This window comes from Triturus cristatus, chromosome 6 (assembly GCF_964204655.1).
Source record: "Triturus cristatus chromosome 6, aTriCri1.1, whole genome shotgun sequence".
Taxonomy (NCBI): domain Eukaryota; kingdom Metazoa; phylum Chordata; class Amphibia; order Caudata; family Salamandridae; genus Triturus; species Triturus cristatus.
In genome coordinates, this window is record NC_140589.1 from 479,122,404 (window position 1) to 479,138,685 (window position 16,282).

Genomic DNA, 16,282 nt, shown 5'->3' on the forward strand with positions numbered 1-16,282 from the left:
CAGCCTTCTTTATGTTCCCCATAAATCTTTCCACCATGCCATTTGCTTTTGGACACAGAGGCGCTATTTCCTGTGATGGATCCCTAAGTAGTCCATAAATTTTCGAAATTCTTCCCCTGAGAATGGTGGGCCATTGTCTGTCTTTAGTGTTTGTGGGGAACCCCACGATGCAAATACGTCGTCCAGAGTAGGCAGTGTTGTGCTTGCTGATGTTGACGATACTTGTCACACGATGGGAAGCCTGGAGAATTAATCAATTATCACGAGCAGGTAGTTTCCCGTTTCTAGAGGCCGTAGAAGTCTGCTGCCAGTTCGGTCCACACTGCCCGCGGGAGCTCTGACATTTGTAACGGTTCCGGTTTTGCTGGCTGCCCTGTCGTTTGGTAGATGTGACAGTTTGTGACGGTGGCCTCCACCATATTGTCCAACCCCGGGAACCACACTTTGTCCCGTAGCAGTTTCTTTGTTGCCACCATGCCTCTGTGTGATTTGTGCGCCAAGTTTACAGTCTGTCTCCGCAGAGCTCTTGGCATCACTATTCTTGTTCCTCTCATTATTATTCAATTTTTGGTCTCTGATAGCTCTTCATGAATCTTTTTGAATGCCAGCATTTCCTCTTTGATCACTCCATTTTCTATGATGCTGTTGTTGTTGACATGCCTCCATCTCTGTTGGCTTGTAACCATTTTGACCACCTGCTTTGTTGCATCCCTCTCTGTTTCGAGCTCCAACTCTGCCACCGTTATTGATGCTGGAGTGTTTTGTTTTAGTACAAAGTTCAGGTATTCCTCCGCTATTGATGTTGCCTCAGTTGTCTGTGGCAAAGGGTGCCGCGACATGTAGTCCTCGGGGTTGTGTTCTTTCCCTGGTTTGTGCACGATCTTGAAGTTGTAGTCCATCAGCCTTATGCCTCATCTCTCAATTCTAGGTGGTATTTTCGCTTTGGGATTTCCATAGATCGTTACTAGGGCCTGATGATCTGTTATAATGGTGAATGGTTTCCCATATATGAACATGTGATAGTGTTCACATGCCCATACTACTGCGAGGCTTTCTTTTTCCGGCTGTGAGTATGCCCACTCAATTTTGGACAGGCTTTTGCCACTATATTTCTTGGGGACTCTTTACCTGGTCTCTGTTGTGCCAGGATCGCTCCTAGCCCCACCGGGCTGGCGTCCACCGTCAATTCTGTGCACAGCAGGGGATCGAAGTATGCAAGATGGTACACCGCTATCACTGCATGTCTGATGGCCTCAAATGCTTTGTTGCAGTCTTCTGTCCACATTAATGTCTGGCCTTGTTTCGTTAGCTCTCTCAGCAGTGTGCTTACCGTGGCTTTTATGTATCTTGCTCAGTAACTGGCGAGCCCAAGGAATGACATCACTTCTGCAACGTCGCTCGGAGGTTTCGCTTTTTCCAGCGTCTCCACTTTGCTGCGATGTGGTTGCATCCCTTTTTTAGAGAAGATGTGTCCGAAGAACACCAGTTTGTTTCTCCCTATTTCACACTTGTCTTCATTCAGCATTAGACCTGCCTGTTTCAGTTGGGAGAATACGTCCCGCAATGCTTTGTCATGCTCGTCATCTGTTCGACCAAATACCAAAATGTCATCACTGTGGTTGAGGCTGTTTTTTACCGGCCTTATGACTTGCCGTATTGTTTCTTGAAATATTTCTGATGCCAATGAGATGCCAAAACTCAGCCGCTTGTAGCGAAATAGACCCATGTGCGTGGAGAATGTCGTAATGTACCTTGACTGTGGGTCAAGCTCTAGCTGATGATATCCTTTGCACAGGTCCAGCTTTGAGAATCGGCATGTGCCAGTTAGGCGGCTGATCATGTTGTTGAGGTGTGGTCCAGGGTGTCTTTCTCGTTCAATTGCTGTGTTTTGCATCCTCATATCGACACAGATGCGAATTTTGGATGTGTTCTTCTTTGGGACTGCCACTATTGGGGACACCCATGGCTTTGGTCCGTCTGCCGGCTCTATGATGTCCTGACTTAGCAATGCTTGTATTTCCTCCTCTACTTGTGGTTGCAAGTGTATCGGCACTCGCCTGTGATGTTGAGCTACAGGTTTCACTGCTTCATTGCTGTGCAGTGTTATGTGACGTCCTTTTAGTTTCCCTAGTCCATGTAGGATACTTGGATAATCTCTCAGGATGTTCTTCTTCTCTGACATGTGGTATGTCATTGCGAGGAGGCCCATCATCTACGCTGTGATGTTACTCAGTAAGCATGGTGCTGGAATGTCACCCTTCAGTACATGTATGTCTTCTATGCTTGATCTGTCTTTGTATATCAGTGTCTCTGTAAATTTCCCCATGTTGATCTCTGTTTTTTTTTATCCCCGCGTGAATACGTCAACCATCGATGGCACTAGCGCCGGCTTTATTTCCATCTTTTCATATTCTGATAAACACATGATGTTGCATGTGGCGCCGCTGTCTAACACGAAGCGTGTTTTGTGTTGTCCCACATCTATGTTCACCGTTGCTGTCTTTTTTACTTGATGTTTCTCTATTAGGTGGATGCTTTCTCGCCCTTTGTCTTCTTCTGCAGAAGCAACTTCGGACATCAGGTATAGTTGTCCTACGTTCTCTTGTACCGCTTCTCCATCAGATTCAGTTGACGAGCTGCGGTTTGCCGTTTCCATGTGCCTGGCATATCTGTTTGTCGTCATCCGTTGTCATCCAGGTCGTTCTCTCTCACTTCTGAATTGTCTGCCCAGACACGCGCTTGCAAAATGATTGCTCCTGTTGCACTTTCTGCATGTCTGACCCATTGGCGGGCACGCGCCGGTGTGTGGGAACTCAAGTTCACATCTGTAGCAGGTTTTTTCATGCTGTTTCCTTGGTGGTTGCTCATTGTTCTCTTTCTTCCAGTTGTTCATGCGGCTGCTTCCGACCATGCGGTTTGCTTGTTCTATTCGCCTCTCTTTACCCAGCTCCATCTGCTTTGCTTGCGCCGTCGCCCTAGCTTCTACCCTGGCCATCGTTAGAATTTTCTCCAGCGAAGTCGGCTCTGTCAGAATTCGTGTGCGGAATTCCATTGACCGACATCCCTCAATGATACGCAGGCAAATTGCTTGTTCGTTGTCGAACTCGTCAAATTTGCAGTGTGTGACCAATTTGCGAAGTCTTGTCGCAAAGTCGTTAAGCGACTCGTCTGTGTGCTGAAATGCAATTGCGAAGGTGTATCTTTCAAAATCAATGTTTCTTTGCGGAGCAAATCTGTCTGAGAGGCACTTGAGGTATTCAGGTCATTATGGTATGATTAGCGCAGTATATCTAATGACGGTATGCTTAACCACTGTGCATTGGAAGGATCGAAATCCCCGTTACGTTTAGCATGACAAAAGGGCCGAGAACCAAACTGCCTCCATCTTGGATTGCGGCTCCTGCTCTTAGGAGTCACGTGGTCCTCTTACACACCATCTGCCTTCTCTTTTCACGGTAATAATTGGGAGACAGACAGAGTTGCTGAGAAGCAAGGTCACATCTGCTAAAAGGGAGTATCAAGCGAATTCCTCCAGACCTGGGACGAGAAGGGAGTCACCCTTCCGACCTTCTCTGTAAAGATAGTAACCCTTTGTATGTGTAACCGAAACTAGAAATAGGCATGAGCTCATTAGGGGCGCCAGGACTAACTGGTACTTTTCCACATATAAGGTTTTGTATGTTGTGCTGATAAATGTATAAAAGTGTGTTACTGTCAAGGAGCCAGCAGTCTTCCTCGGCGCACCTGATGGGTGAGGATCGACGAGGCTCCTCTATATAGAGATCTATGATGACAATAAACGTTTGAACCTTCCACGTTGCCAACTGCTCCTTATTTAATGGATATTGCGGGTCAATGGTAAGTGTGGCCCTTGGAATAATTATTTGAACACAACAGTTGGCGACCACGAAGGGACCCCGTGACAGGGTCAACCCCCCCCCCCCGTATTCGGGTGGTGGGATTGGGGGCGTCCTGACCGGTCGACGGGAGAAGGAGCCTGAGGATTTCTCCCACCCTGCGCGACTTTTCGGTACGCCCCCTGCTGCTAGTCACCCTTCACCGGGGTCCTACGGGCTTAACCCAGAAAATGGACTAAGTTGGCCAGGAGGAGTTGGCAGCGGAGAATGAACATTCGTATCTGGGTGCACCCGGTGAGTATAGATTGATTTGATTTGATTTGACGCACGCGTTGTAACGGTGCATTATGTTTTGTTGAAGCACGCGTCGAGGACGGTGTGCTGTTTGATTGATTTTAAGGGCATTCGTTGAGAACGATGCATTTGTCTTGACTTGAGCACTGGTTGCATTTGTTTGAAGCTCGCGCTGGACAGCGGTTCGTTGATTCGAAGACACGCACCGGAGAGTGGTGTCTGGTTTGATTAGGTTCGCATTACAGTGCTCTGATTCGAAGTACGTACTGATGATATTGGATTGATTAGAAATAGCGCACCGGAGGAATATAGACGGACTGTACGAGGAAGGACCTGTGACCTGGACTGGGTAGCCACAGGCCATACTCCCGACGAGGCAAGTCCTTGTTGGAGAGGGGTCGGTCTTAGTGGTGAGCCAGGAGGGTGACCGGAATCCCCGCGTGCAGTTTGAAACCTGGATCGTGAACCAGAGTCGACGGGCTTGGTTCTCGGATATTGATTGTATGTTGTGTCTGATTGTCGTTTTATGTGTATATGTCTAAAACTAACCAAAATGTCCTGTTTCAGTAAATTGAATTGTTTTGGCTGTTGCTGCCGCACAAGTGACTCCAGGTTAGCTGAGAGCCAACCCGCCCCACCAGAAGGCAGTCCGAGCCATTTTATGTATGTCAAGCATGGAATCTCTCCTTTATTGTTTTGCACTCTGTGGCATAAGTATACTAAGGGTAATGAAGAATTACGGTGGCCCAAGACTGGTTCGTTTGATGAAAAGAAAATTGCGTTCCTACAGGAACAATTGTTTTCTAGGCGGAGCAGGCAAGCCATGTTCGATGCTCTAATTGCATGGCAGAAGGAGGCTAAGCAGCGGCGAATAAGGGAAGAGAAAGTAGCTAGAGCCAAGGCAGGACAGAGTGTTACTCAGAAGGCTATGGCTTATGACCGAGAAAGAGTAGAGAAAGGATTGGATTGCATGAATCGCGAATTCAGACTAAAAGTTGATAAAAGTTATGTGACCCGCCCGAATGCGGAGGATGAAATAGAGGATCTGTTGGACACCAGGCCACCGCCCCCTTATGTGCCCCAGAGGCTATACCCCGAGGTGACAAGAGCCTCGGCCCCGACCCCAGATACGTCCCTGGGGGCCTCGGCTTCGGCTCCCCCGGCCAATACTACCTCTCCCTCCCTGCCAAACCTCTCCCAGTTGTCGGCATCTGTGTCCGACGTTATAGCCCTGTTACCTAATTTATTTTCGACAGCTGCAGCCGGGACCCCTCAGCTGCCGACGGGGTCAATGTCTTCCCTTTCTGTTCTACCCTCCTCCTCCGCTAGCACAACACCAGTAGCAGCTGTGACTACTCCGGTACATCCGACCAGTCTGGCGGAGGGGAGGAGGTTGTTCACTCGTTCTGCTTTGGGAACAGAAGAAAGGGCAGCTATTGCCACACAAGCATCCCAGTGGATGCGACATTCTATCTATACCGTTGCTGATATCTGGAGTACCATGAGAGACTACGAACCGGTAATGCAACAGCATGCCCTGGAACATATGGCTAACCGTCTCATCTCTGTATGGGAACAGGTACACCAGGAAGGGAAAGCTTCGGCCATATTGTATGATATCCTTGATCAGATTCACAAATCCCGACTGACACCTGAAGACGTGTATGGGAAGGTGCAGACTTTGGTCTCTTATAGAACTCGTCTGCAGTCCGCCCTTCCCGCCGGATCCTCCCAATTTCCTATGCGGGAGGTACACCCTATCTTCCACCCAGAAGTGGCTGCAGTGGTGGATGACCACGGTGTCATTACCCGTCCGGGAGTAGATGCCCGGTTCCAGGAACAATGGGTCTATACCCCTTGGAAGCGGAGTGAGGTATTATCCTTGAAAAGCCAGTTGCCTGATCCTAGGAAAAACCCCACTGCCTATTATAAAGAACTGACCGAAGCCGCCTCGTCAGCAGTAATGACGTTGGCGGATATTGAATTATTCTTCGCCCTACTAGTACCGGTGGATATTTGGCGCCAGGTACATGACCAGGACCATGTCACGGAGTTTGGTGGGACATGGGACCAACTGAGAAACTGGGATAGAGATCGCAAGCCGAGGAATAAGCCCCGACCTGAAATATTGGCTCTACCTGAAAAAATAATAACATATATGCATTCCTTGATCCCGCCTAGAAAGGTAGATTGGGACAAGCTGACGGCCTGTAAACAAAAGAAGGATGAGAGTGTATCTGATTTCTTCACAAGGTTTGAGGGAGTATTCATTGATTTCAGCGGGCAGGACCTGGCTACGGAGGGGGGTGTACGTTTATTTGTTAATAGATTTGTAACAAATTTGCTACCCGAGGTATTGGCTAGGCTACAGGCAGCCGAGAGTACCTGGACGACCACCACGCCTTCCACGATATTAAGCATGGCTCAGTATTATGAACATCGGGAAAATGAGAGCAAGGATAAGACAGAAAGAAAGTCAAAGGATCTGAAAACACGAGTATTGTTACAGCAGGTGCGGAGGGGTAGAGGAAGGGGGAGAGGGGTACAGAATTTCGTTCCGAGAGGGGCGGGGCCCATGCACCCGACTGGGCGAACGGATCTCGGCATAAATCAATGTGCTTTCTGCAAGGAGGAGGGGCATTGGAGAGCTCAATGCCCGTTATTGCATGAACAGAACGCTGCTTCTAGGGGACGTGGAAGGGGTAGAGTAAGTGGACATCGAGGTGGATACACGAGACAAGAACAGGCGGTACGAGGTAAGAACAGTCAGAATTATTTTGATCAGAGTCAGGGTAAACAATACTACCATGACGGACGTGTGACGGAGGGAGACATCGGGTACACTCAAGCATAGGATAGCCAAGGGCAGAGTAAGGGGCATGTGTCAATCCCGATAGATCAGGCTGGACCTTATGTCCATGCACAATTGCTGGAGGCATCAGGTAAGTTTTTGGTTGACACAGGGGCTATGAACAGTTCTGTTTCACGTGCCTTGGTCCCGGGGGCTGCTCTGTCTGGCCAGACTAATGTGTCCGTGGGGTTCTCTGGAACTACAGTGGTAAGCCCCATTTCAAAACCACTTTCCCTAACTGTGGGACCAGTAACGATTGAATCACCTTTCCTCCTCACCTCCCAGTGTGGGGAAAATCTCCTGGGTATGGATATACTAAAAAGATTACATGCACGCATCTTTTGTTCCCCCGATGGAGTTTACCTAACCATTAGGAATCCCTCTGTCCCCTCCATTCAATGTTTTGCAAAAACTGACTCCTTACCCCCTGAGCTTGCGACACTCCCGAGGAACCTCTGGGCCCTGGGGGACACTGATGTGGGGTACTATTAATTCCACCGGTGTCCATCACTTTAAAACAGAATGCTCGATTGCCAAGGATTCCGCAATACAAAATAGCCCCCGAAGGTGAACGTGCCTTACTGGCCATTATTTCCGACCTGATTAAAACAGGGGTGGTGGAAGAAACGGCGTCCAATACCTGCAACAGTCCGATTCTCCCGATTCTTAAACGAGCCCCTGTACCCCAGTCCCCTGATTATGCTAATACCTATCGATTTGTGATTGACCTACGAGAAATCAATAAAATTGTGGTACCCCAGTATCCTGTGGTGCCAGACATTAATTCCATCTTAACGATGATTCCTCCCACTGCCACATTTTTCTCGGTGATTGATTTAAAGAATGCGTTCTTTAGTATTCCCATTCATCCAGATAGTAGACATTTGTTCGGTTTCTAATTAGGAGGCCGCAGCTTTAGATTCTGTCGCGCCCCCCAGGGGTACACCGAAAGTCCGAGCATATATAGCCAAGCCCTGAAAAAGGTATTGGACTCTTTGCAATTGCCGCCAGGTAATGTCTTATTGCAGTATGTTGACGACCTCCTTGTGGCTTCTGATACAGAGCAGGGTTGTCGCGACGCCACGGTAACCCTGCTGCGACATCTGGCCACCCACGGTAACAAGGTGTCACTTTCTAAATTTCAATATTGTCGACCGGAGGTGACCTATCTCGGTCATCTCCTGTCGAAGGAGGGAAGACGGTTGACTTCTGAGCGTATCGCAACCATAACTAACATGCCTGTCCCCCGCACGCAACGTGATGTCCGCGCTTTGCTTGGCATAACCTCCTACTGTCGCCAATGGATTGCTAACTATTCTCTCTTGACTAAACCTTTCCTGTATCTAACTACGAAGGATGTGCATGAACCTTTACCGTGGACTGACGAATGCCAGAATGCTTTTTTCGCTCTGAAAATTGCTCTTTGCTCTGCTCCTGTGCTTGGCACCCCTGACTACCGGAAGCCTTTTGTGCTTTACGTGCATGAGGTGGACGGTTGTTCTCTTTCAGTGTTGACACAAGACTTTGGTGGTAAGCAAAGGCCTTGTGCATATTTCTCGGCGGTTTTGGACAATGTCGCCAGAGCACTTCCCAGTTGTCTGAGGGCTGTAGCGGCAGTTGCCATAGCAATCAGACAATTGGAAGGGCTAGTCCTGAATATGGACCTGACAGTGATGGTGCCTCATGCTGTGGACGTATTATTAAACAGGACGCAGACGCAGCACTTAACTAGTGCACGTCTTACAGGGTACGAATTGACCCTGTTTGCACCTCACATAACGATCAAACGATGTGTTAATTTGAATCCTGCCACGTTGTTACCCCTCCCTTCGGAAGGCGGTGGACAAGACACACATGATTGTATCTTTCGAACTGAAGAAGAAACCAAGGGTCGGATAGACCTGACTGACACCCCACTATCTGATGCCCAAGGGGAGTTGTATGTAGATGGGTCATGCTTCAGATTACCGGATGGTAAGACAGCTGCGGCTTATGCGATCACTACTCTACAAATGGTAGTTGAGGCGGCGAAGATACCATACCGGTCGGCCCAGGCAGCCGAATTGGTTGCATTATTCAGGGCTTGCGAACTAGGAAAAGGCATCAGGCTGAATGTCTACACCGACAGTCAGTACGCGTTCGGTGTAGCGCACAGCTTTGGGAGGTTGTGGGCGGAAAGAGGATTCCTGACATCCCATGGTGAGAGAATAAAGAATGGACCACTAGTTGAACGGTTACTAGCCGCATTAACATTGCCCAAGACCCTGGCTATAGTCAAATGCAGTGCACACAAAGTTATCACTGATGACGTGGGGAGGGGAAATTTCTTTGCAGACCAGATCGCGAAGGAAACGGCCCGGTCTGACACCACTTCCATGCTTGTAGTGACAAGAATGATAGAAACAGAGGTTTTTAATAACACCATAGATAGCGTGAAAGAGCTGCAGAAAGAGGTGACCCCGGAAGAACTGACATACTGGCAGGAGCAAGTGGGGAGGCTTGATGAGAATGGGTGTTGGACCGATCTGTCAGAGAGGTGTAGATGGTTACTGCCGAACGCTTTTGTAAATGCGGTGGTAACTATGGCACACGGACCTTCGCATGTAGGAGTTCAGGCCATCTGTGCCATATTGGATTCTGTTTGGTATAATGTCAATATCCCCAAGACAGCTAGGAACCTGGTCCAGCATTGTATAATCTGTCTCCAACATAATCCTGGGGTTAGTATCCCCGTCCTAGCAGGTAGTTTTGCACCGCCCACCTTGCCTTTCGAAGTACTCCAAATGGATTACATACAGCTAGAGTGAGTTAACAATCTGAAATACGTGCTGGTGGTGATTTGTACCTTTAGCAAATGGGTAGAGGCGTACCCCACGAAGGAGAACACTGCCTTGGCAACTGCGAAAGCTCTGGTAAAAGAGTTCTTTCCTCGATATGGGTTGCCACGGGTAATTTGGAGCGACAATGGGACCCATTTTAATGCTAACTTAGTTAAGTATGTATGCAAGGGCCTATCCATCCGGCAGAAGTTTCACGCCGCTCGACATCCCCAGTCAGCGGGTCTAGTTGAAAAATATAATGGAATTTTAAAACTGCGATTGGCTAAGCTTCAGGACACGACGGGATTAAAATGGCCCGATCTCCTCCCCCTGGCCCTGTTGTCTGTAAGAACTACTCCCCATTCACGGAGCGGTATCTCCCCTTACGAAGTCATTTTCGGCAGACCTGCCAACGTATGGGGAGTACCCCGGCCCAAATCTTTCAGGGACATTGAATATCCTATGTTGACTGATTACTTGTATGCTCTGACTAAAGATCTTCGTTCCATTCATCAACAGATATCTGCCACACTGCAGCCCCTGCCGGAGGGTCCTGGACACGGCGTAGAACCAGGACAGTGGGTCCTGGTCCGAAACTACCAACGGAAATCGAGTTTGGATCCGCGCTGGTCCCGGCCTTACCAGGTGCTCCTGGCCACGCGAACGGCGGTGAAAGTCGAAGGGAAGCAGCACTGGATCCATATCTCCCATCTTAAGCGAGTTCCTCTCCCATTGCCAAGGGAGCAACTGGACCAGGAGGAAGGTCAGCCGACTCAAGGAGAGCCACTTTCCCCGGACACCCGCAGAGAGGTTGACGGGCGAGGGGAGAGTGCTGTGGGCGTTGAAACCCCTTTCTGTCACCACCCAATCATCCAAAGTGAAGCATCTGTTTGGGAGCCCAGCTCCTCATCTGACCCCACTGTGCCCACCTTGTTCACGAATCCTGAAACCCCTGGTCGGGATCGATATCACCTGCGGCCCCGGAAATAGACGAATCCCAGGTCTAGCCCCGGCAAGTGCAGCTGGAGGCCGCCACAGAGACCTGAGGATTGTCGGAACACTGGACTGAACTCGTTGAGAGCATGGAACTTTAAGTAAAGCTCTGTTCAGAACGAAGATAGAGACATTGATTAGACGAACAGGGGCCCAGGTGGAGGTCTCTTTTCGACACGAGTTGCGTCAAGTGTGACTCCAACGCGAGAAGTTTTTACCCTTTTTCCTTTTTGTTTTTTCTGAACAATAGGAGTCTGCCTGTGAGGCTCTAAACGGACACAGGAAAGAAGCACCCTTCGGCAGGACGGACTGCTTGTAGACCCCCTTTTTTGCCCGAGATTATATTGGACTTTTAGTGAGGAAAATGTACCCTTTTGCTCGTTTTGTCCCTGAAGACGGGCGTCCCATAGTACCCCGTGCTGTTCCCCCGCATTTGCCAATGTTCTCTTCATGGAGCTTGCGTGTTAAAATTGTTTTCATTTTTATACTGATGGTATCATTTGTACTATGCTTAGGTTTGTTCATATATTTAGAGTTTTGTCATCCTGTGCACACCCTGATAATGTCTACTCCTGCCCCTAAGGAACATCATTTCCAGACTTTTGCTCCTCATAAAGAAAGACACCGACAGACATATGTACATAATGCTTTTATCGAAATGCTGCACCAGACTCATAGCTCTACAAACGTTACTGATTGTTGGGTCTGTGGGCTTCTCCCGTCAGTGATGCATAAGCAAGATTTGTTTATATCAGTGCCTCTGTCTTACTTAGGTAGTTGCGAAGCTTGGTTTAAAATGTTATCCATGTTGTACGAACACTACACTATAGATGAACGTCGATTCTCAGAGAAGGATTACGCCTTGATTTTAGCATATATAGAGACACACCAAGGTTTTACCCCTAATGCTGAGGGAACGGATGGTACCCTTGACCCCACCGCCTGTATGAATGTATATACCGATCATGAAAATGATACCTGGCTGAGGGATGAAGTACTAGATTTCATGACCTTCAACTTTACTGAATATTTCAAATACTTCCAAGAGCGAAATGTCTCAAATGAGAAAATCATTCCGGTCCCGGTATTGAATACATCCTCCTCTTTCTGTGTGCAGGGGATGGGGCATTTGTTCGTAGGATATAGCAGATGTAATTACACTTATAGGTTGCAGACATACAGTAGCCCCCCTACACTCACCCCTCCCAATGTCTATTTTGTGTGCGGTGAAAACACCTACACCTGGTTACCCCGGGGGTGGATGGGTAGGTGTTACTTGTCTTTCCTTTACCCACCGGTGTACATAGCTCCTTCTGATTATCATAAGTCTCATTCCTTAAATCGGCGGAGCCTAACAGCTGACGTCGCCCGTAATGATGCCACTGATCAAACTGACACTCCAGCACAACATTTTGTTGATATTATAAAAGGGGCGTTGCCCATATGGGGACCCATCCTCAATAGTAAGGAAGTTAGGAGGTTATCCAGAGTGGTGGAAGGGGTGGTTAACACTACTGCAGGGATATTAACTAATATCACAGTAGAGCTCCAGGCGACCCGGCTCGTGACCCTTCAAAATCGTCTTGTTTTAGACGTTATCCTAGCGGATCGTGGTGGAGCCTGTAGGGTCATCGGCAGTTCCTGTTGTGTATATATACCTGACTCCGCCCCTTCCATCCATCTAGCTATCCAGAAACTGCATCGACTAGCCTCTGAAATTCACACTGACACTGGCACTTGGTCCTTGTCCGGGTGGTTCTGGGATTTGGTGACCGCCTGGGGATGGAAGTTATTTATGATTCTCTTGGGGGTGGTAGGATTCCTTTTCACCTGTTGCATTTGTCTACAATGCGGGCCGGCCTGTTGTGCATATTGTGCTACTCAGGTTCGCCGATCCATCCCTAAGCCCCCGTCCAACCAAACCAGGATCGATGCTCAGCGGACCCAGAAGGAGACGCATGATTTAATGCAGATTGATGAGGGCATTTTTGAAGACTGACTTCGTTATTAGTTATACTGCACTAAAAGGGCCGTTCTGAGGTATTCAGGTCATTATGGTATGATTAGCGCAGTATATCTAATGACGGTATGCTTAACCACTGTGCATTGGAAGGATCGAAATCCCCGTTACGTTTAGCATGACAAAAGGGCCGAGAACCAAACTGCCTCCATCTTGGATTGCGGCTCCTGCTCTTAGGAGTCACGTGGTCCTCTTACACACCATCTGCCTTCTCTTTTCACGGTAATAATTGGGAGACAGACAGAGTTGTTGAGAAGCAAGGTCACATCTGCTAAAAGGGAGTATCAAGCGAATTCCTCCAGACCTGGGACGAGAAGGGAGTCACCCTTCCGACCTTCTCTGTAAAGATAGTAACCCTTTGTAGGTGTAACCGAAACTAGAAATAGGCATGAGCTCATTAGGGGCGCCAGGACTAACTGGTACTTTTCCACATATAAGGTTTTGTATGCTGTGCTGATAAATGTATAAAAGTGTGTTACTGTCAAGGAGCCAGCAGTCTTCCTCGGCGCACCTGATGGGTGAGGATCGACGAGGCTCCTCTATATAGAGATCTATGATGACAATAAACGTTTGAACCTTCCACGTTGCCAACTGCTCCTTATTTAATGGATATTGCGGGTCAATGGTAAGTGTGGCCCTTGGAATAATTATTTGAACACAACACACTTTATTAGCCCTTTATATGTTGCCGTTTGGTCATCAGGGAATGTGACTAGTAGGTCGTCTACTTCGTCCCCTACGAGGTTTAAAAATAAATCCAGCTGCTTAGCGTCTGCTACATCCGTGGTGCGCATGTATCGTTCGAACTTGTGAACCCATCGCTCCCATCTGATGCCTACTTGTGGTTCGGATAGGATGAATGGAAGGGGTCTACGGTACTGAGCGCTGGGTTTGTCACTCGCTTGTTCAGTCATTTTGGGCCTATGGCACTTCTTTCCGTTTTTCTGTGTTTTCTTTTCCTTATACTACTTTCTTTTCTATTGTCTCTTTGTTTTGCGCAGGTTTTCTTCTTCTTTATGCTTTGTTTCTGCTGTTTCTGCACTTTTACTTGTTTTCTGTCTTTCCTGACTTTAAACTGCTTTATTCTATTTTCTTTTCTTTCTTCCTTATTGTCTCTTTGTTTTGTTAGTGCACTTTGTCTTCTTCTTTCGTCCGTATTGTCTCTTTTTGCACTTTATCTTCTATTTTCCTTTCTTTCCTGACCTTAAAATGGCTTGCGGGTCTTTCTCGCTCCTTATTGGCTGATTTTGCCTGGTTTCAAAATGGCCGCCCAAGTCTCGTGAGATCGCGGGGACCTTGTGAGTGCCCGCCTGACTCAAAGATGGCCGCCGGGCCTTCCGCAGCGCTTATTGGCCACTTTCGTCTGACCCTAAGATGGCCGCCTTCTTCTCGCAAGAAATGTATTTTTGTTTGCCCGCGTGCGTGCTTACTTCTGATATTCTTACCGGCTTGCAGTCACGGCCGGGTTGCTCCTTTCTTTCCTTTACTCGCTGTTGTTGTTGCGGCCGGGGTGGGCTCCCGCGCCGTTCTTCCGCTCCTTGAAACGCTGCACTTGAACCAGGGTGGGCTCCTGGCTTCTTTTCCTTCGCTCCTGGGGCGCCTGGACACACGCGCCATTTCTGCTTTCCTTCGTAGCCAGTTGTCATATCGTTATCGGTAAAGCACCACAGGAGTCGGTTGGTGGAGTCAGGTATCTTTATTATTTGCTTACAGCGTGAGGCCACATGTCCTGCCTCATGCCCTGGTCTTGGCTTTCTGCACGTCCCCCACCCCTTGACCGGAAGTGGTGTCCGGTTCCTTGTCCCCCTCCCCACCAGTCGGGTCCAGGGTCCTAGTGCCCTGTGCCCAGGTCACGACACATGGGTGTAAGTGTGTATGTTTGTTTGTGTGCGTGAACCATTCTTGGTTTACCTTTGCTTGTGTAAGCATTTTCTGTGGATTGCAAGAAAAGTTTCCAGCACAGCAAGATTATTTTAATACATCCAGCCAAGCGAACAAGGTTTCCAGGCTTGTTTTTGGTGCGCTTAGCTTGTTTATGGACACAGCCAAATATATGCAGGATTCTGTTCTGCAGTTTTACCTTTTATTCAGATTTTCTAGGCATCGTGTCATTTTGACTGAAAAGTATATTGTGTGTATAACGATTTTCATAGTGTTTTAATGAAACACGCTTCTGTCTCAACAGTCTATCATAATGTGAAAGTAGCAAAGCAAAAACATCTCAGGCTAAAAAAATAGCCAGCTTTTCATAGGAACTTCATGAATGTGGCAAAACAAAATCTAAATAACATAACCCACTCCCCCATCACCATTATCAACAGAGCAATGGAACTGGATACATCAAGTGTTCTGTGAGTCTGTCCATTGATTAAAGTGGTCCCATCAAAACAGTCGCATAACAATGGAATGAAGAAAGAAATATACTTTATATATCAGATTGACCTTTATTTTAGTTTCGAAAATACCCTGTTCATCATTTAAGAATTGGTCGCTGGGTAAAAGAATAGAAGGTGCCGGGACGGCTCTAGGGAGGTGCGATCGGTGCCACCGCACCGGGCGTTGACTTGGGGTGGGGGGGCCCTGTTTGCAAATATATTATGGCTTGAACACCACCTGCTGCTGTGTTCCTAGCCTCCAGCAATTTGCAGACATCGATAAAAAAGTCAAGATTACTCCAGTGATTAATGTTCTCCCTGGAGAGAGACAGAGCTTTGTCTAGTGGAAGTTTGACTCCTCGTAAGGTAGCTCAGAGGGTTAATATGCCTGCTGCTAAAAAAATGGGCCATGCAGGTCACAAAGTGCATGTAATGTTAATAGGTCAATGGGTTATTGCTATTGTCAGCGATATCTTTTTGTTACTTGCAGCTTATAAATTAAAACCCTAATGTAGAACAATGAGCTATTAACTGTCATCAAAGGTCTGCATGCAAACTGCAAGGTTTATATTAGACCCACATGTTTTCCCCCCGGGTTTCTTTAACCTAATCTTGCAAAATGTGTTCATTTGGGTAGAAATTAATTATTATTAATAAAGACAACCCCTAACTATTAGTGTTATGTTTTACATTCTGAATTTTTGTTTTTCCAGACCAAGGACTCTTGACCCCTACTGCCTAGCAGTATGGATGACATGTGACTCCTACATCTTGTAATCGTCTGTCCTACATAACCTTTCCTATATACTGATTTAAACGTGTGATTGTCTCTGAAAAATGTGTGTATGATGTAAAGTGCTCCGACACCTCACACTGGTATGAGTGGCGCTATAAAAGTAAATGAATCTGAGAGACTGGTTATGGAGATTTGAGGGACACTGTTAACTGGTGGTAGTGAGGGAATCAGTGGCAGTAGTGGTCATTGGGGGCGCCAACAAACATTGTCGCACATGGCGCCACCACTGCTAAAGCCGGCCCTGAGAAGGTGAAAGAATTTAAAGAGATGGACTGAG